This window comes from Plectropomus leopardus, chromosome 12 (genome assembly GCF_026936395.1).
Source record: "Plectropomus leopardus strain MGB_pleo_1.0 chromosome 12, ASM2693639v1, whole genome shotgun sequence".
Lineage (NCBI taxonomy): Eukaryota > Metazoa > Chordata > Actinopteri > Perciformes > Serranidae > Plectropomus > Plectropomus leopardus.
The window spans coordinates 3,279,345-3,295,881 of NC_142187.1; the positions used below are offsets into that span (position 1 = coordinate 3,279,345).

At 53.0% G+C, this 16,537-nt stretch overlaps 26 non-coding genes across 26 annotated transcripts; all 26 read left to right on the plus strand.

Annotated features, from left to right (window-relative positions):
- The first annotated feature begins 714 nt into the window (after positions 1-714).
- LOC121938630 (U5 spliceosomal RNA) lies at positions 715-832 on the plus strand. Its single transcript, XR_006105325.1, has one exon. It is a non-coding gene; the product is annotated as a U5 spliceosomal RNA (small nuclear RNA).
- Positions 833-1,007: 175 nt separating this feature from the next.
- Positions 1,008-1,198, plus strand: LOC121938631 (U2 spliceosomal RNA). The gene has a single exon (XR_006105326.2). It is a non-coding gene; the product is annotated as a U2 spliceosomal RNA (small nuclear RNA).
- Positions 1,199-1,964: 766 nt separating this feature from the next.
- On the plus strand, positions 1,965-2,080 carry LOC148187872 (U5 spliceosomal RNA). Its single transcript, XR_015778261.1, has one exon. It is a non-coding gene; the product is annotated as a U5 spliceosomal RNA (small nuclear RNA).
- A 174-nt stretch (positions 2,081-2,254) lies between these two features.
- LOC148187873 (U2 spliceosomal RNA) lies at positions 2,255-2,438 on the plus strand. The gene has a single exon (XR_015778316.1). It is a non-coding gene; the product is annotated as a U2 spliceosomal RNA (small nuclear RNA).
- Positions 2,439-3,208: 770 nt separating this feature from the next.
- LOC148187874 (U5 spliceosomal RNA) lies at positions 3,209-3,326 on the plus strand. The gene has a single exon (XR_015778340.1). It is a non-coding gene; the product is annotated as a U5 spliceosomal RNA (small nuclear RNA).
- A 175-nt stretch (positions 3,327-3,501) lies between these two features.
- LOC148187875 (U2 spliceosomal RNA) lies at positions 3,502-3,692 on the plus strand. The gene has a single exon (XR_015778269.1). It is a non-coding gene; the product is annotated as a U2 spliceosomal RNA (small nuclear RNA).
- A 770-nt stretch (positions 3,693-4,462) lies between these two features.
- Positions 4,463-4,578, plus strand: LOC148187876 (U5 spliceosomal RNA). The gene has a single exon (XR_015778264.1). It is a non-coding gene; the product is annotated as a U5 spliceosomal RNA (small nuclear RNA).
- Positions 4,579-4,754: 176 nt separating this feature from the next.
- On the plus strand, positions 4,755-4,943 carry LOC121938640 (U2 spliceosomal RNA). Its single transcript, XR_006105335.2, has one exon. It is a non-coding gene; the product is annotated as a U2 spliceosomal RNA (small nuclear RNA).
- Positions 4,944-5,729: 786 nt separating this feature from the next.
- On the plus strand, positions 5,730-5,847 carry LOC148187877 (U5 spliceosomal RNA). The gene has a single exon (XR_015778341.1). It is a non-coding gene; the product is annotated as a U5 spliceosomal RNA (small nuclear RNA).
- Positions 5,848-6,021: 174 nt separating this feature from the next.
- On the plus strand, positions 6,022-6,208 carry LOC148187878 (U2 spliceosomal RNA). Its single transcript, XR_015778281.1, has one exon. It is a non-coding gene; the product is annotated as a U2 spliceosomal RNA (small nuclear RNA).
- A 774-nt stretch (positions 6,209-6,982) lies between these two features.
- LOC148187879 (U5 spliceosomal RNA) lies at positions 6,983-7,100 on the plus strand. Its single transcript, XR_015778342.1, has one exon. It is a non-coding gene; the product is annotated as a U5 spliceosomal RNA (small nuclear RNA).
- Positions 7,101-7,275: 175 nt separating this feature from the next.
- Positions 7,276-7,463, plus strand: LOC148187880 (U2 spliceosomal RNA). The gene has a single exon (XR_015778271.1). It is a non-coding gene; the product is annotated as a U2 spliceosomal RNA (small nuclear RNA).
- A 769-nt stretch (positions 7,464-8,232) lies between these two features.
- LOC121938629 (U5 spliceosomal RNA) lies at positions 8,233-8,350 on the plus strand. The gene has a single exon (XR_006105324.1). It is a non-coding gene; the product is annotated as a U5 spliceosomal RNA (small nuclear RNA).
- A 174-nt stretch (positions 8,351-8,524) lies between these two features.
- Positions 8,525-8,709, plus strand: LOC148187881 (U2 spliceosomal RNA). The gene has a single exon (XR_015778315.1). It is a non-coding gene; the product is annotated as a U2 spliceosomal RNA (small nuclear RNA).
- Positions 8,710-9,549: 840 nt separating this feature from the next.
- LOC148187882 (U5 spliceosomal RNA) lies at positions 9,550-9,667 on the plus strand. The gene has a single exon (XR_015778343.1). It is a non-coding gene; the product is annotated as a U5 spliceosomal RNA (small nuclear RNA).
- Positions 9,668-9,841: 174 nt separating this feature from the next.
- LOC148187883 (U2 spliceosomal RNA) lies at positions 9,842-10,029 on the plus strand. Its single transcript, XR_015778295.1, has one exon. It is a non-coding gene; the product is annotated as a U2 spliceosomal RNA (small nuclear RNA).
- A 786-nt stretch (positions 10,030-10,815) lies between these two features.
- LOC148187884 (U5 spliceosomal RNA) lies at positions 10,816-10,933 on the plus strand. The gene has a single exon (XR_015778344.1). It is a non-coding gene; the product is annotated as a U5 spliceosomal RNA (small nuclear RNA).
- A 175-nt stretch (positions 10,934-11,108) lies between these two features.
- On the plus strand, positions 11,109-11,294 carry LOC148187885 (U2 spliceosomal RNA). Its single transcript, XR_015778306.1, has one exon. It is a non-coding gene; the product is annotated as a U2 spliceosomal RNA (small nuclear RNA).
- A 774-nt stretch (positions 11,295-12,068) lies between these two features.
- Positions 12,069-12,186, plus strand: LOC148187886 (U5 spliceosomal RNA). The gene has a single exon (XR_015778345.1). It is a non-coding gene; the product is annotated as a U5 spliceosomal RNA (small nuclear RNA).
- A 175-nt stretch (positions 12,187-12,361) lies between these two features.
- Positions 12,362-12,552, plus strand: LOC148187887 (U2 spliceosomal RNA). The gene has a single exon (XR_015778270.1). It is a non-coding gene; the product is annotated as a U2 spliceosomal RNA (small nuclear RNA).
- Positions 12,553-13,367: 815 nt separating this feature from the next.
- LOC148187888 (U5 spliceosomal RNA) lies at positions 13,368-13,485 on the plus strand. Its single transcript, XR_015778347.1, has one exon. It is a non-coding gene; the product is annotated as a U5 spliceosomal RNA (small nuclear RNA).
- A 175-nt stretch (positions 13,486-13,660) lies between these two features.
- LOC148187889 (U2 spliceosomal RNA) lies at positions 13,661-13,844 on the plus strand. Its single transcript, XR_015778314.1, has one exon. It is a non-coding gene; the product is annotated as a U2 spliceosomal RNA (small nuclear RNA).
- An 826-nt stretch (positions 13,845-14,670) lies between these two features.
- LOC148187890 (U5 spliceosomal RNA) lies at positions 14,671-14,788 on the plus strand. Its single transcript, XR_015778348.1, has one exon. It is a non-coding gene; the product is annotated as a U5 spliceosomal RNA (small nuclear RNA).
- A 175-nt stretch (positions 14,789-14,963) lies between these two features.
- LOC148187891 (U2 spliceosomal RNA) lies at positions 14,964-15,149 on the plus strand. The gene has a single exon (XR_015778310.1). It is a non-coding gene; the product is annotated as a U2 spliceosomal RNA (small nuclear RNA).
- Positions 15,150-15,931: 782 nt separating this feature from the next.
- LOC148187892 (U5 spliceosomal RNA) lies at positions 15,932-16,048 on the plus strand. The gene has a single exon (XR_015778262.1). It is a non-coding gene; the product is annotated as a U5 spliceosomal RNA (small nuclear RNA).
- A 175-nt stretch (positions 16,049-16,223) lies between these two features.
- LOC121938624 (U2 spliceosomal RNA) lies at positions 16,224-16,409 on the plus strand. Its single transcript, XR_006105321.2, has one exon. It is a non-coding gene; the product is annotated as a U2 spliceosomal RNA (small nuclear RNA).
- Positions 16,410-16,537: the final 128 nt, after the last annotated feature.

The window sequence follows — 16,537 nt, forward strand, 5'->3', positions numbered from 1 at the left end:
CCGCTAATGTCCGAATATAAACGGAAATAAATCCTGCGGTCACCTCGCCTGTCCCTCGTGGCCGCTGCTTGTCTCACAGTCTCGAATGGCCGTGGCCGTGGCGAAGGGGTAAGGGGCAGTGCCGATGCAAAGAGAAGTTGCGTGCTCAAAAAGCGCCGGAGAGAGAGAGAGAGAGAGCGAGAGAGTGTTCCCTATTGTTTGGAAGCAAGGTACATGGGAGAGAAGGAATGTTGCCCCCTGAGATAACGTGGGCAAGGGAAGGGTAATGGCTGTGACCTGCATTGTGACGTTGCCATTTAACAAGGGATTTGATGTTAGCTTTCGCTCTGCTGTTGTGCTGTTTTGAAAACGCAGAGACCCGGGTTTCCGCTCTTGATGTTGAGAAACTGACTGACAACGTAGAGCAGGGATAGTGACTCTACTTCACAAGGACAAAGACAAGACAGACTCGAAGAACTGGAGACCTATCGCTCTTTTAAACTTGGACTGTAGACTTTTTAGTAAACTTTTAGCATCACGTGAAGGGACAAACGTATCAATGGGGTGGCAGTCCCGGGAGTGGGGACTTGTTACCAAATGTATTTTACATACGGACGACGTAAACATTTTATGCACTATGGCAGTGCGATTTGGAAGGCGGCACAAGCGAGGCTCACCGTGAGCGTAATGACTGGGACCACGAGGGTCTTTGGCCGCCCGTGCGGAGGGCTGTACATGCTCTGGTTTCTCTTCATAGCGCACAAGTCTTTCGCCTTTTACTAAAGACTTCCGTGGAGAGGAACACCACTGAGTTGAACCTATTTTTGACAGGCTTTGCCATTTGGTTGAGCCTTGTGCATTTGTGAACAGCAAGCCTAGACTGGAGCGATTCACCACGGGCGGGCGTGACGCGCAGGCAGCTGTTCTCGTGCGCAAGCAGCCATTCTCGTGCCCAATGGAGACGACGGCACCACGACAAGTGAGACCCGCCCCAGGAGGTTGCACTGGGCAGCAAGCGCTTGGGGGTCATCGCTTCTCGGCCTTTTGGCTAAGATCAAGTGTAGTATCTGTTCTTATCAGTTTAATATCTGATACGTCCTCTATACGGGGACAACATATTAAACGGATTTTTGGCAGCAGGGGCCGAACAAGGGGCTTGCCCCATTCGCTCCACGCATCGACCCGGTATTGCAGCGCCGCCGGGAACGGTGCACCCTTCTCAGGCCCTGTGGAAAAAGCAATTTGAACGAAGCCCCGCCCTGCCCCAGGTGCCGCTATGTCCGGAATATAAACGGAAATAAATCCTGCGGTCACCTCGCCTGTCCCTCGTGGCCGCCGCTTGTCTCACAGTCTCGAATGGCCGTGGCCGTGGCGAAGCGGGGTAAGGGGCAGTGCCGATGCAAAGAGAAGTTGCGTGCTCAAAAGCGCAGAGAGAGAGAGAGAGAGAGAGAGAGAGTGTTCCCTATTGTTTGGAAGCAAGGTACATGGGAGAGCAGGAATGTTGCCCCTGAGATAACGTGGGCAAGGGAAGGGTAATGGCTGTGACCTGCATTGTGACGGTGCCATTTAACAAGGGATTTGATGTTAGCTTTCGCTCTGCTGTTGTGCTGTTTTGAAAACGCAGAGACCCGGGTTTCCGCCTTGATGTTGAGAAACTGAATGACAACGTAGAGCAGGGATAGTGACTCTACTTCACAAGGACAAAGACAAGACAGACTCGAAGAACTGGAGACCTATCGCTCTTTTAAACTTGGACTGTAGACTTTTTAGTAAACTTTTAGCATCACGTGAAGGGACAAACGTATCAATGGGGTGGCAGTCCCGGGGAGTGGGGGACTCGTTACCAAATGTATTTCGCATACGGACGACGTAAACATTTTATGCACTATGGCAGTGCGATTTGGAAGGCGGCACAAGCGAGGCTCACCGTGAGCGTAATGACTGGGACCACGAGGGTCTTTGGCCGCCCGTGCGGAGGGCTGTACATGCTCTGGTTTCTCTTCATAGCGCAAGTCTTTCGCCTTTTACTAAAGACTTCCGTGGAGAGGAACACCACTGAGTTGAACCTATTTTTGACAGGCTTTGCCATTTGGTTGAGCCTTGTGCATTTGTGAACAGCAAGCCTAGACTGGAGCGATTCACCACGGGCGGGCGTGACGCGCAGGCAGCTGTTCTCATGCGCAAGCAGCCATTCTCGTGCCCAATGGAGACGACGGCACCACGACAAGTGAGACCCGCCCAGGAGGTTGCACTGGGCAGCAAGCGCTTGGGGGTCATCGCTTCGGCCTTTTGGCTAAGATCAAGTGTAGTATCTGTTCTTATCAGTTTAATATCTGATACGCCCTCTATACGGGACAACATATTAAACGGATTTTTGGCAGCAGGGGCCGAACAAGGGCTTGCCCCATTCGCCCACGATCGACCGGTATTGCAGCGCCGCCGGGAACGGTGCACCCTTCTCAGGCCCTGTGGAAAAAGCAATTTGAACGAAGCCCCGCCCTGCCCCAGGTGCCGTGGCGTCCGGAATATAAACGGAAATAAATCCTGCGGTCACCTCGCCCGTGTCCCTCGTGGCCGCCGCTTGTCTCACAGTCTCGAGTGGCCGTGGCCGTGGCGAGCGGGGGTAAGGGGCAGTGCCGATGCAAAGAGAAGTTGCGTGCTCAAAAAGCGCAGGAGAGAGAGAGAGAGAGAGAGCGAGAGAGTGTTCCCTATTGTTTGGAAGCAAGGTACATGGGAGAGAAGGAATGTTGCCCCCTGAGATAACGTGGGCAAGGGAAGGGTAATGGCTGTGACCTGCATTGTGACGTTGCCATTTAACAAGGGATTTGATGTTAGCTTTCGCTCTGCTGTTGTGCTGTTTTGAAAACGCAGAGAACCGGTTTCCGCCTTGATGTTGAGAAACTGACCGACAACGTAGAGCAGGGATAGTGACTCTACTTCACAAGGACAAAGACAAGACAGACTCGAAGAACTGGAGACCTATCGCTCTTTTAAACTTGGACTGTAGACTTTTTAGTAAACTTTTAGCATCACGTGAAGGGACAAACGTATCAATGGGGTGGCAGTCCCGGGAGTGGGGACTTGTTACCAAATGTATTTTACATACGGACGACGTAAACATTTTATGCACTATGGCAGTGCGATTTGGAAGGCGGCACAAGCGAGGCTCACCGTGAGCGTAATGACTGGGACCACGAGGGTCTTTGGCCGCCCGTGCGGAGGGCTGTACATGCTCTGGTTTCTCTTCATAGCGCACAAGTCTTTCGCCTTTTACTAAAGACTTCCGTGGAGAGGAACACCACTGAGTTGAACCTATTTTTGACAGGCTTTGCCATTTGGTTGAGCCTTGTGCATTTGTGAACAGCAAGCCTAGACTGGAGCGATTCACCACGGGCGGGCGTGACGCGCAGGCAGCTGTTCTCATGCGCAAGCAGCCATTCTCGTGCCCAATGGAGACGACGGCACCACGACAAGTGAGACCCGCCCCAGGAGGTTGCACTGGGCAGCAAGCGCTTGGGGGTCATCGCTTCTCGGCCTTTTGGCTAAGATCAAGTGTAGTATCTGTTCTTATCAGTTTAATATCTGATACGTCCTCTATACGGGGACAACATATTAAACGGATTTTTGGCAGCAGGGGCCGAACAAGGGGCTTGCCCCATTCGCTCCACGCATCGACCCGGTATTGCAGCGCCGCCGGGAACGGTGCACCCTTCTCAGGCCCTGTGGAAAAAGCAATTTGAACGAAGCCCCGCCTGCCCCAGGTGCCGCTAAGAGCCCGAATATAAACGGAAATAAATCCTGCGGTCACCTCGCCTGTCCCTCGTGGCCGCTGCTTGTCTCACAGTCTCGAATGGCCGTGGCCGTGGCAAGCGGGGGTAAGGGGCAGTGCCGATGCAAAGAGAAGTTTCGCGCTCAAAAAGCGCAGGAGAGAGAGAGCGAGAGAGTGTTAGAGGGTGTTCCCTATTGTTTGGAAGCAAGGTACATGGGAGAGAAGGAATGTTGCCCCTGAGATAACGTGGGCAAGGGAAGGGTAATGGCTGTGACCTGCATTGTGACGCTGCCATTTAACAAGGGATTTGATGTTAGCTTTCGCCTGCTGTTGTGCTGTTTTGAAAACGCAGAGACCCGGTTTCCGCTCTTGATGTTGAGAAACTGACTGACAACGTAGAGCAGGGATAGTGACTCTACTTCACAAGGACAAAGACAAGACAGACTCGAAGAACTGGAGACCTATCGCTCTTTTAAACTTGGACTGTAGACTTTTTAGTAAACTTTTAGCATCACGTGAAGGGACAAACGTATCAATGGGGTGGCAGTCCCGGGGAGTGGGGGACTCGTTACCAAATGTATTTCGCATACGGACGACGTAAACATTTTATGCACTATGGCAGTGCGATTTGGAAGGCGGCACAAGCGAGGCTCACCGTGAGCGTAATGACTGGGACCACGAGGGTCTTTGGCCGCCCGGTGCGGAGGGCTGTACATGCTCTGGTTTCTCTTCATAGCGCACAAGTCTTTCGCTTTTACTAAAGACTACCGTCGAGAGGAACACCACTGAGGTGAACCTATTTTTTACTGGCTTTGCCATTTGGTTGAGCCTTGTGCATTTGTGAACAGCAAGCCTAGACTGGAGCGATTCACCACGGGCGGGCGTGACGCGCAGGCAGCTGTTCTCGTGCGCAAGCAGCCATTCTCGTGCCCAATGGAGACGACGGCACCACGACAAGTGAGACCCGCCCCAGGAGGTTGCACTGGGCAGCAAGCGCTTGGGGGTCATCGCTTCGGCCTTTTGGCTAAGATCAAGTGTAGTATCTGTTCTTATCAGTTTAATATCTGATACGTCCTCTATACGGGGACAACATATTAAACGGATTTTTGGCAGCAGGGGCCGAACAAGGGGCTTGCCCCATTCGCTCCACGCATCGACCCGGTATTGCAGCGCCGCCGGGAACGGTGCACCCTTCTCAGGCCCTGTGGAAAAAGCAATTTGAACGAAGCCCCGCCCTGCCCCGGGTGCCGCTAAGGCGTCCGAATATAAACGGAAATAAATCCTGCGGTCACCTCGCCCGTGTCCCTCGTGGCCGCTGCTTGTCTCACAGTCTCGAATGGCCGTGGCCGTGGCGAGCGGGGGTAAGGGGCAGTGCCGATGCAAAGAGAAGTTGCGTGCTCAAAAAGCGCAGGAGAGAGAGAGAGAGAGAGAGAGAGAGAGAGAGAGAGAGTGTTCCCTATTGTTTGGAAGCAAGGTACATGGGAGAGAAGGAATGTTGCCCCCTGAGAGAACGTGGGCAAGGGAAGGGTAATGGCTGTGACCTGCATTGTGACGTTGCCATTTAACAAGGGATTTGATGTTAGCTTTCGCCTGCTGTTGTGCTGTTTTGAAAACGCAGAGACCCGGGTTTCCGCCTTGATGTTGAGAAACTGACTGACAACGTAGAGCAGGGATAGTGACTCTACTTCACAAGGACAAAGACAAGACAGACTCGAAGAACTGGAGACCTATCGCTCTTTTAAACTTGGACTGTAGACTTTTTAGCAAACTTTTAGCATCACGTGAAGGGACAAACGTATCAATGGGGTGGCAGTCCCGGGGAGTGGGGGACTTGTTACCAAATGTATTTTACATACGGACGACGTAAACATTTTATGCACTATGGCAGTGCGATTTGGAAGGCGGCACAAGCGAGGCTCACCGTGAGCGTAATGACTGGGACCACGAGGGTCTTTGGCCGCTCCGGTGCGGAGGGCTGTACATGCTCTGGTTTCTCTTCATAGCGCACAAGTCTTTCGCCTTTTACTAAAGACTTCCGTGGAGAGGAACACCACTGAGTTGAACCTATTTTTGACAGGCTTTGCCATTTGGTTGAGCCTTGTGCATTTGTGAACAGCAAGCCTAGACTGGAGCGATTCACCACGGGCGGGCGTGACGCGCAGGCAGCTGTTCTCATGCGCAAGCAGCCATTCTCGTGCCCAATGGAGACGACGGCACCACGACAAGTGAGACCCGCCCAGGAGGTTGCACTGGGCAGCAAGCGCTTGGGGGTCATCGCCGGCCTTTTGGCTAAGATCAAGTGTAGTATCTGTTCTTATCAGTTTAATATCTGATACGTCCTCTATACGGGGACAACATATTAAACGGATTTTTGGCAGCAGGGGCCGAACAAGGGGCTTGCCCCATTCGCTCCACGCATCGACCCGGTATTGCAGCGCCGCCGGGAACGGTGCACCCTTCTCAGGCCCTGTGGAAAAAGCAATTTGAACGAAGCCCCGCCCTGCCCCGGGTGCCGTTGCGTCCGAATATAAACGGAAATAAATCCTGCGGTCACCTCGCCTGTCCCTCGTGGCCGCTGCTTGTCTCACAGTCTCGAGTGGCCGTGGCCGTGGCGAGCGGGGGTAAGGGGCAGTGCCGATGCAAAGAGAAGTTGCGTGCTCAAAAAGCGCAGGAGAGAGAGAGAGAGAGAGAGAGCGAGAGAGTGTTCCCTATTGTTTGGAAGCAAGGTACATGGGAGAGAAGGAATGTTGCCCCCTGAGATAACGTGGGCAAGGGAAGGGTAATGGCTGTGACCTGCATTGTGACGCTGCCATTTAACAAGGGATTTGATGTTAGCTTTCGCCTGCTGTTGTGCTGTTTTGAAAACGCAGAGACCCGGTTTCCGCCTCTTGATGTTGAGAAACTGACTGACAACGTAGAGCAGGGATAGTGACTCTACTTCACAAGGACAAAGACAAGACAGACTCGAAGAACTGGAGACCTATCGCTCTTTTAAACTTGGACTGTAGACTTTTTAGTAAACTTTTAGCATCACGTGAAGGGACAAACGTATCAATGGGGTGGCAGTCCCGGGGAGTGGGGGACTCGTTACCAAATGTATTTTACATAACGGACGACGTAAACATTTTATGCACTATGGCAGTGCGATTTGGAAGGCGGCACAAGCGAGGCTCACCGTGAGCGTAATGACTGGGACCACGAGGGTCTTTGGCCGCCCGGTGCGGAGGGCTGTACATGCTCTGGTTTCTCTTCATAGCGCACAAGTCTTTCGCCTTTTACTAAAGACTTCCGTGGAGAGGAACACCACTGAGTTGAACCTATTTTTGACAGGCTTTGCCATTTGGTTGAGCCTTGTGCATTTGTGAACAGCAAGCCTAGACTGGAGCGATTCACCACGGGCGGGCGTGACGCGCAGGCAGCTGTTCTCGTGCGCAAGCAGCCATTCTCGTGCCCAATGGAGACGACGGCACCACGACAAGTGAGACCCGCCCCAGGAGGTTGCACTGGGCAGCAAGCGCTTGGGGGTCATCGCTTCTCGGCCTTTTGGCTAAGATCAAGTGTAGTATCTGTTCTTATCAGTTTAATATCTGATACGTCCTCTACAAGGGGACAACATATTAAACGGATTTTTGGCAGCAGGGGCCGAACAAGGGGCTTGCCCCATTCGCTCCACGCATCGACCGGTATTGCAGCGCCGCCGAACGGTGCACCCTTCTCAGGCCCTGTGGAAAAGCAATTTGAACGAAGCCCCGCCCTGCCCCAGGTGCCGCTAAGGTCCGGAATATAAACGGAAATAAATCCTGCGGTCACCTCGCCCGTGTCCCTCGTGGCCGCTGCTTGTCTCACAGTCTCGAATGGCCGTGGCCGTGGCGAAGCGGGGTAAAGGGCAGTGCCGATGCAAAGAGAAGTTGCGTGCTCAAAAAAGCGCAGGAGAGAGAGAGAGAGAGAGAGAGAGAGAGTGTTCCCTATTGTTTGGAAGCAAGGTACAGGGGAGAGAAGGAGTGTTGCCCCTGAGATAACGTGGGCAAGGGAAGGGTAATGGCTGTGACCTGCATTGTGACGCTGCCATTTAACAAGGGATTTGATGTTAGCTTTCGCCTGCTGTTGTGCTGTTTTGAAAACGCAGAGACCCGGTTTCCGCCTTGATGTTGAGAAACTGACTGACAACGTAGAGCAGGGATAGTGACTCTACTTCACAAGGACAAAGACAAGACAGACTGGAAGAACTGGAGACCTATCGCTCTTTTAAACTTGGACTGTAGACTTTTTAGTAAACTTTTAGCATCACGTGAAGGGACAAACGATCAATGGGGTGGCAGTCCCGGGAGTGGGGACTTGTTACCAAATGTATTTTACATACGGACGACGTAAACATTTTATGCACTATGGCAGTGCGATTTGGAAGGCGGCACAAGCGAGGCTCACCGTGAGCGTAATGACTGGGACCACGAGGGTCTTTGGCCGCCCGGTGCGGAGGGCTGTACATGCTCTGGTTTCTCTTCATAGCGCACAAGTCTTTCGCCTTTTACTAAAGACTTCCGTGGAGAGGAACACCACTGAGTTGAACCTATTTTTGACAGGCTTTGCCATTTGGTTGAGCCTTGTGCATTTGTGAACAGCAAGCCGAGACCGGAGCGATTCACTACGGGCGGGCGTGACGTGCAGGCAGCTGTTCTCATGCGCAAGCAGCCATTCTCGTGCCCAATGGAGACGACGGCACCGCGACAAGTGAGACCCGCCCAGGAGGTTGCACTGGGCAGCAAGCGCTTGGGGGTCATCGCTTCTCGCCTTTTGGCTAAGATCAAGTGTAGTATCTGTTCTTATCAGTTTAATATCTGATACGCCCTCTATAATGGGACAACATATTAAACGGATTTTTGGCAGCAGGGGCCGAACACGGGGCTTGCCCCATTCGCCCACGATCGACCGGTATTGCAGCGCCGCCGAACGGTGCACCCTTCTCAGGCCCTGTGGAAAAGCAATTTGAACGAAGCCCGCTTCTGCCCCGGTGCCGCTCGTCCGGAAACAGATGCGACGCAACGGCTCCGCGCCGGAGGCCCGGAGTCGTGGGCCAAAAAATAAACGGAAATAAATCCTGCGGTCACCTCGCCCGTCCTCGTGGCCGCTGCTTGTCTCACAGTCTCGAATGGCCGTGGCCGTGGCGAGCGGGGGAAAGGGGCAGTGCCGATGCAAAGAGAAGTTGCGTGCTCAAAAAGCGCAGGCGAGAGACAGAGAGAGAGAGAGAGAGAGAGAGAGAGAGAGAGAGAGAGAGTGTTCCCTATTGTTTGGAAGCAAGGTACATGGGAGAGAAGGAGTGTTGCCCCCTGAGATAACGTGGGCAAGGGAAGGGTAATGGCTGTGACCTGCATTGTGACGCTGCCATTTAACAAGGGATTTGATGTTAGCTTTCGCTCTGCTGTTGTGCTGTTTTGAAAACGCAGAGACCCGGGTTTCCGCCTTGATGTTGAGAAACTGACCGACAACGTAGAGCAGGGCAGTGACTCTACTTCACAAGGACAAAGACAAGACAGACTGGAAGAACTGGAGACCTATCGCTCTTTTAAACTTGGACTGTAGACTTTTTAGTAAACTTTTAGCATCACGTGAAGGGACAAACGTATCAATGGGGTGGCAGTCCCGGGGAGTGGGGGACTTGTTACCAAATGTATTTTACATACGGACGACGTAAACATTTTATGCACTATGGCAGTGCGATTTGGAAGGCGGCACAAGCGAGGCTCACCGTGAGCGTAATGACTGGGACCACGAGGGTCTTTGGCCGCCCGTGCGGAGGGCTGTACATGCTCTGGTTTCTCTTCATAGCGCACAAGTCTTTCGCCTTTTACTAAAGACTTCCGTGGAGAGGAACACCACTGAGTTGAACCTATTTTTGACAGGCTTTGCCATTTGGTTGAGCCTTGTGCATTTGTGAACAGCAAGCCGAGACCGGAGCGATTCACTACGGGCGGGCGTGACGTGCAGGCAGCTGTTCTCATGCGCAAGCAGCCATTCTCGTGCCCAATGGAGACGACGGCACCACGACAAGTGAGACCCGCCCAGGAGGTTGCACTGGGCAGCAAGCGCTTGGGGGTCATCGCTTCTCGGCCTTTTGGCTAAGATCAAGTGTAGTATCTGTTCGTACCAGTTTAATATCTGATACGCCCTCTATACGGGACAACATATTAAACGGATTTTTGGCAGCAGGGCCGAACAAGGGCTTGCCCCATTCGCTCCACGCATCGACCCGGTATTGCAGCGCCGCCGGGAACGGTGCACCCTTCTCAGGCCCTGTGGAAAAAGCAATTTGAACGAAGCCCCGCCCTGCCCCAGGTGCCGTTGCGTCCGGAATATAAACGGAAATAAATCCTGCGGTCACCTCGCCTGTCCCTCGTGGCCGCTGCTTGTCTCACAGTCTCGAATGGCCGTGGCCGTGGCGAGCGGGGGAAAGGGGCAGTGCCGATGCAAAGAGAAGTTGCGTGCTCAAAAAGCGCAGGCGAGAGACAGAGAGAGAGAGAGAGAGAGAGAGAGAGAGAGAGAGAGTGTTCCCTATTGTTTGGAAGCAAGGTACATGGGAGAGAAGGAGTGTTGCCCCCTGAGATAACGTGGGCAAGGGAAGGGTAATGGCTGTGACCTGCATTGTGACGCTGCCATTTAACAAGGGATTTGATGTTAGCTTTCGCCTGCTGTTGTGCTGTTTTGAAAACGCAGAGACCCGGTTTCCGCCTTGATGTTGAGAAACTGACTGACAACGTAGAGCAGGGATAGTGACTCTACTTCACAAGGACAAAGACAAGACAGACTCAAGAACTGGAGACCTATCGCTCTTTTAAACTTGGACTGTAGACTTTTTAGTAAACTTTTAGCATCACGTGAAGGGACAAACGTATCAATGGGGTGGCAGTCACGGGGAGTGGGGGACTCGTTATCAAATGTATTTTACATACGGACGACGTAAACATTTTATTCACTATGGCAGTGCTATTTGGTAGGTGGCATAAGCGAGGCTCACCGTGAGCGTAATGACTGGGACCACGAGGGTCTTTGGCCGCCCGTGCGGAGGGCTGTACATGCTCTGGTTTCTCTTCATAGCGCACAAGTCTTTCGCCTTTTACTAAAGACTTCCGTGGAGAGGAACACCACTGAGTTGAACCTATTTTTGACAGGCTTTGCCATTTGGTTGAGCCTTGTGCATTTGTGAACAGCAAGCCGAGACCGGAGCGATTCACTACGGGCGGGCGTGACGTGCAGGCAGCTGTTCTCATGCGCAAGCAGCCATTCTCGTGCCCAATGGAGACGACGGCACCACGACAAGTGAGACCCGCCCCAGGAGGTTGCACTGGGCAGCAAGCGCTTGGGGGTCATCGCTTCTCGGCCTTTTGGCTAAGATCAAGTGTAGTATCTGTTCTTATCAGTTTAATATCTGATACGCCCTCTATAATGGGACAACATATTAAACGGATTTTTGGCAGCAGGGGCCGAACAAGGGCTTGCCCCATTCGCCCACGCATCGACCGGTATTGCAGCGCCGCCGAACGGTGCACCCTTCTCAGGCCCTGTGGAAAAGCAATTTGAACGAAGCCCCGCCCTGCCCCAGGTGCCGCTAAGGTCCGGAATATAAACGGAAATAAATCCTGCGGTCACCTCGCCTGTCCCTCGGGGCCGCACGTTTGTCTCACAGTCTCGAATGGCCGTGGCCGTGGCGAGCGGGGGAAAGGGGCAGTGCCGATGCAAAGAGAAGTTGCGTGCTCAAAAAGCGCAGGCGAGAGACAGAGAGAGAGAGAGAGAGAGAGTGTTCCCTATTGTTTGGAAGCAAGGTACATGGGAGAGAAGGAGTGTTGCCCCTGAGATAACGTGGGCAAGGGAAGGGTAATGGCTGTGACCTGCATTGTGACGTTGCCATTTAACAAGGGATTTGATGTTAGCTTTCGCTCTGCTGTTGTGCTGTTTTGAAAACGCAGAGACCCGGGTTTCCGCCCTTGCTGTTGAGAAACTGACTGACAACGAGAGCAGGGATAGTGACTCTACTTCACAAGGACAAAGACAAGACAGACTCAAGAACTGGAGACCTATCGCTCTTTTAAACTTGGACTGTAGACTTTTTAGTAAACTTTTAGCATCACGTGAAGGGACAAACGTATCAATGGGGTGGCAGTCCCGGGGAGTGGGGGACTCGTTACCAAATGTATTTCGCATACGGACGACGTAAACATTTTATGCACTATGGCAGTGGGATTTGGAAGGCGGCACAAGCGAGGCTCACCGTGAGCGTAATGACTGGGACCACGAGGGTCTTTGGCCGCTCCGGTGCGGAGGGCTGTACATGCTCTGGTTTCTCTTCATAGCGCACAAGTCTTTCGCCTTTTACTAAAGACTTCCGTGGAGAGGAACACCACTGAGTTGAACCTATTTTTGACAGGCTTTGCCATTTGGTTGAGCCTTGTGCATTTGTGAACAGCAAGCCGAGACTGGAGCGATTCACCACGGGCGGGCGTGACGCGCAGGCAGCTGTTCTCGTGCGCAAGCAGCCATTCTCGTGCCCAATGGAGACGACGGCACCACGACAAGTGAGACCCGCCCCAGGAGGTTGCACTGGGCAGCAAGCGCTTGGGGGTCATCGCTTCTCGGCCTTTTGGCTAAGATCAAGTGTAGTATCTGTTCTTATCAGTTTAATATCTGATACGTCCTCTATACGGGGACAACATATTAAACGGATTTTTGGCAGCAGGGGCCGAACAAGGGGCTTGCCCCATTCGCTCCACGCATCGACCCGGTATTGCAGCGCCGCCGGGAACGGTGCACCCTTCTCAGGCCCTGTGGAAAAAGCAATTTGAACGAAGCCCCGCCCTGCCCCGGGTGCCGTTGCGTCCGGAAACAGATGCGACGCAACGGCCTCCGGCGCCGGAGGCCCGGAGTCGTGGCCAAAAAAATAAACGGAAATAAATCCTGCGGTCACCTCGCCCGTGTCCCTCGTTTGTCTCACAGTCTCGAATGGCCGTGGCCGTGGCGAGCGGGGGAAAGGGGCAGTGCCGATGCAAAGAGAAGTTGCGTGCTCAAAAAGCGCAAGCGAGAGAGAGAGAGAGAGAGAGAGAGTGTTCCCTATTGTTTGGAAGCAAGGTACATGGGAGAGAAGGAATGTTGCCCCTGAGATATCGTGGGCAAGGGAAGGGTAATGGCTGTGACCTGCATTGTGACGTTGCCATTTAACAATGGACTTGATGTTAGCTTTCGCCTGCTGTTGTGCTGTTTTGAAAACGCAGAGACCCTGGTTTCCGCTCTTGATGTTGAGAAACTGACTGACAACGTAGAGCAGGGATAGTGACTCTACTTCACAAGGACAAAGACAAGACAGACTCGAAGAACTGGAGACCTATCGCTCTTTTAAACTTGGACTGTAGACTTTTTGTAAACTTTTAGCATCACGTGAAGGGACAAACGTATCAATGGGGTGGCAGTCCCGGGAGTGGGGACTTGTTACCAAATGTATTTTACATAATGGACGACGTAAACATTTTATGCACTATGGCAGTGGGATTTGGAAGGCGGCACAAGCGAGGCTCACCGTGAGCGTAATGACTGGGACCACGAGGGTCTTTGGCCGCTCCGGTGCGGAGGGCTGTACATGCTCTGGTTTCTCTTCATAGCGCACAAGTCTTTCGCCTTTTACTAAAGACTTCCGTGGAGAGGAACACCACTGAGTTGAACCTATTTTTGACAGGCTTTGCCATTTGGTTGAGCCTTGTGCATTTGTGAACAGCAAGCCGAGACCGGAGCGATTCACCACGGGCGGGCGTGACGTGCAGGCAGCTGTTCTCATGCGCAAGCAGCCATTCTCGTGCCCAATGGAGACGACGGCACCACGACAAGTGAGACCCGCCCCAGGAGGTTGCACTGGGCAGCAAGCGCTTGGGGGTCATCGCTTCGGCCTTTTGGCTAAGATCAAGTGTAGTATCTGTTCTTATCAGTTTAATATCTGATACGCCCTCTATAATGGGACAACATATTAAACGGATTTTTGGCAGCAGGGCCGAACAAGGGCTTGCCCCATTCGCCCACGCATCGACCCGGTATTGCAGCGCCGCCGAACGGTGCACCCTTCTCAGGCCCTGTGGAAAAGCAATTTGAACGAAGCCCCGCCTGCCCCGGTGCCGCTAAGGTGAAACAGATGCGACGAACGGCTCGCGCCGGAGGCCCGGAGTCGTGGCCAAAAAATAAACGGAAATAAATCCTGCGGTCACCTCGCCTGTCCCTCGTGGCCGCTCGTTTGTCTCACAGTCTCGAATGGCCGTGGCCGTGGCGAGCGGGGGAAAGGGGCAGTGCCGATGCAAAGAGAAGTTGCGTGCTCAAAAAGCGCAGGCGAGAGACAGAGAGAGAGAGAGAGAGAGAGAGAGAGAGAGTGTTCCCTATTGTTTGGAAGCAAGGTACATGGGAGAGAAGGAGTGTTGCCCCCTGAGATAACGTGGGCAAGGGAAGGGTAATGGCTGTGACCTGCATTGTGACGTTGCCATTTAACAAGGGATTTGATGTTAGCTTTCGCCTGCTGTTGTGCTGTTTTGAAAACGCAGAGACCCGGTTTCCGCCTTGATGTTGAGAAACTGACTGACAACGTAGAGCAGGGATAGTGACTCTACTTCACAAGGACAAAGACAAGACAGACTCAAGAACTGGAGACCTATCGCTTTTTTAAACTTGGACTGTAGACTTTTAGTAAACTTTTAGCATCACGTGAAGGGACAAACGTATCAATGGGGTGGCAGTCCCGGGGAGTGGGGGACTCGTTACCAAATGTATTTCGCATACGGACGACGTAAACATTTTATGCACTATGGCAGTGGGATTTGGAAGGCGGCACAAGCGAGGCTCACCGTGAGCGTAATGACTGGGACCACGAGGGTCTTTGGCCGCTCCGGTGCGGAGGGCTGTACATGCTCTGGTTTCTCTTCATAGCGCACAAGTCTTTCGCCTTTTACTAAAGACTTCCGTGGAGAGGAACACCACTGAGTTGAACCTATTTTTGACAGGCTTTGCCATTTGGTTGAGCCTTGTGCATTTGTGAACAGCAAGCCGAGACCGGAGCGATTCACTACGGGCGGGCGTGACGTGCAGGCAGCTGTTCTCATGCGCAAGCAGCCATTCTCGTGCCCAATGGAGACGACGGCAACACGACAAGTGAGACCCGCCCAATGAGGATGCACTGGTCAGCAAGCGCTTGGGGGTCATCGCTTCTCGGCCTTTTGGCTAAGATCAAGTGTAGTATCTGTTCTTATCAGTTTAATATCTGATACGCCCTCTATACGGGACAACATATTAAACGGATTTTTGGCAGCAGGGGCCGAACAAGGGCTTGCCCCATTCGCCCACGCATCGACCCGGTATTGCAGCGCCGCCGAACGGTGCACCCTTCTCAGGCCCTGTGGAAAAGCAATTTGAACGAAGCCCCGCCCTGCCCCAGGTGCCGCTATGTCCGGAATATAAACGGAAATAAATCCTGCGGTCACCTCGCCTGTCCTCGTGGGCCGCCGTTTGTCTCACAGTCTCGAATGGCCGTGGCCGTGGCGAAGCGGGGAAAGGGGGAGTGACGATGCAAAGAGAGGTTGCGTGCGCAAAAAGAGCGGGGGAGAGAGAGAGAGAGAGAGAGAGAGAGAGAGAGAGAGAGAGTGTTCCCTATTGTTTGGAAGCAAGGTACATGGGAGAGAAGGAGTGTTGCCCCCTGAGATAACGTGGGCAAGGGAAGGGTAATGGCTGTGACCTGCATTGTGACGTTGCCATTTAACAAGGGATTTGATGTTAGCTTTCGCCTGCTGTTGTGCTGTTTTGAAAACGCAGAGACCCGGTTTCCGCCTCTTGATGTTGAGAAACTGACTGACAACGTAGAGCAGGGATAGTGACTCTACTTCACAAGGACAAAGACAAGACAGACTCAAGAACTGGAGACCTATCGCCTTTTTAAACTTGGACTGTAGACTTTTTAGTAAACTTTTAGCATCACGTGAAGGGACAAACGTATCAATGGGGTGGCAGTCCCGGGAGTGGGGACTTGTTACCAAATGTATTTTACATAACGGACGACGTAAACATTTTATGCACTATGGCAGTGGGATTTGGAAGGCGGCACAAGCGAGGCTCACCGTGAGCGTAATGACTGGGACCACGAGGGTCTTTGGCCGCCCGTGCGGAGGGCTGTACATGCTCTGGTTTCTCTTCATAGCGCACAAGTCTTTCGCTTTTACTAAAGACTTCCGTGGAGAGGAACACCACTGAGTTGAACCTATTTTTGACAGGCTTTGCCATTTGGTTGAGCCTTGTGCATTTGTGAACAGCAAGCCGAGACCGGAGCGATTCACTACGGGCGGGCGTGACGTGCAGGCAGCTGTTCTCATGCGCAAGCAGCCATTCTCGTGCCCAATGGAGACGACGGCACCACGACAAGTGAGACCCGCCCCAGGAGGTTGCACTGGGCAGCAAGCGCTTGGGGGTCATCGCTTCTCGGCCTTTTGGCTAAGATCAAGTGTAGTATCTGTTCTTATCAGTTTAATATCTGATACGCCCTCTATAATGGGACAACATATTAAACGGATTTTTGGCAGCAGGGGCCGAACAAGGGCTTGCCCCATTCGCCCACGCATCGACCGGTATTGCAGCGCCGCCGAACGGTGCACCCTTCTCAGGCCCTGTGGAAAAAGCAATTTGAATGAAGCCCCGCCTCTGCCCCAGGTGCCGCTAAGGTCCGGAATATAAACGGAAATAAATCCTGCGGTCACCTCGCCTGTCCTCGTGGCCGCCGCTTGTCTC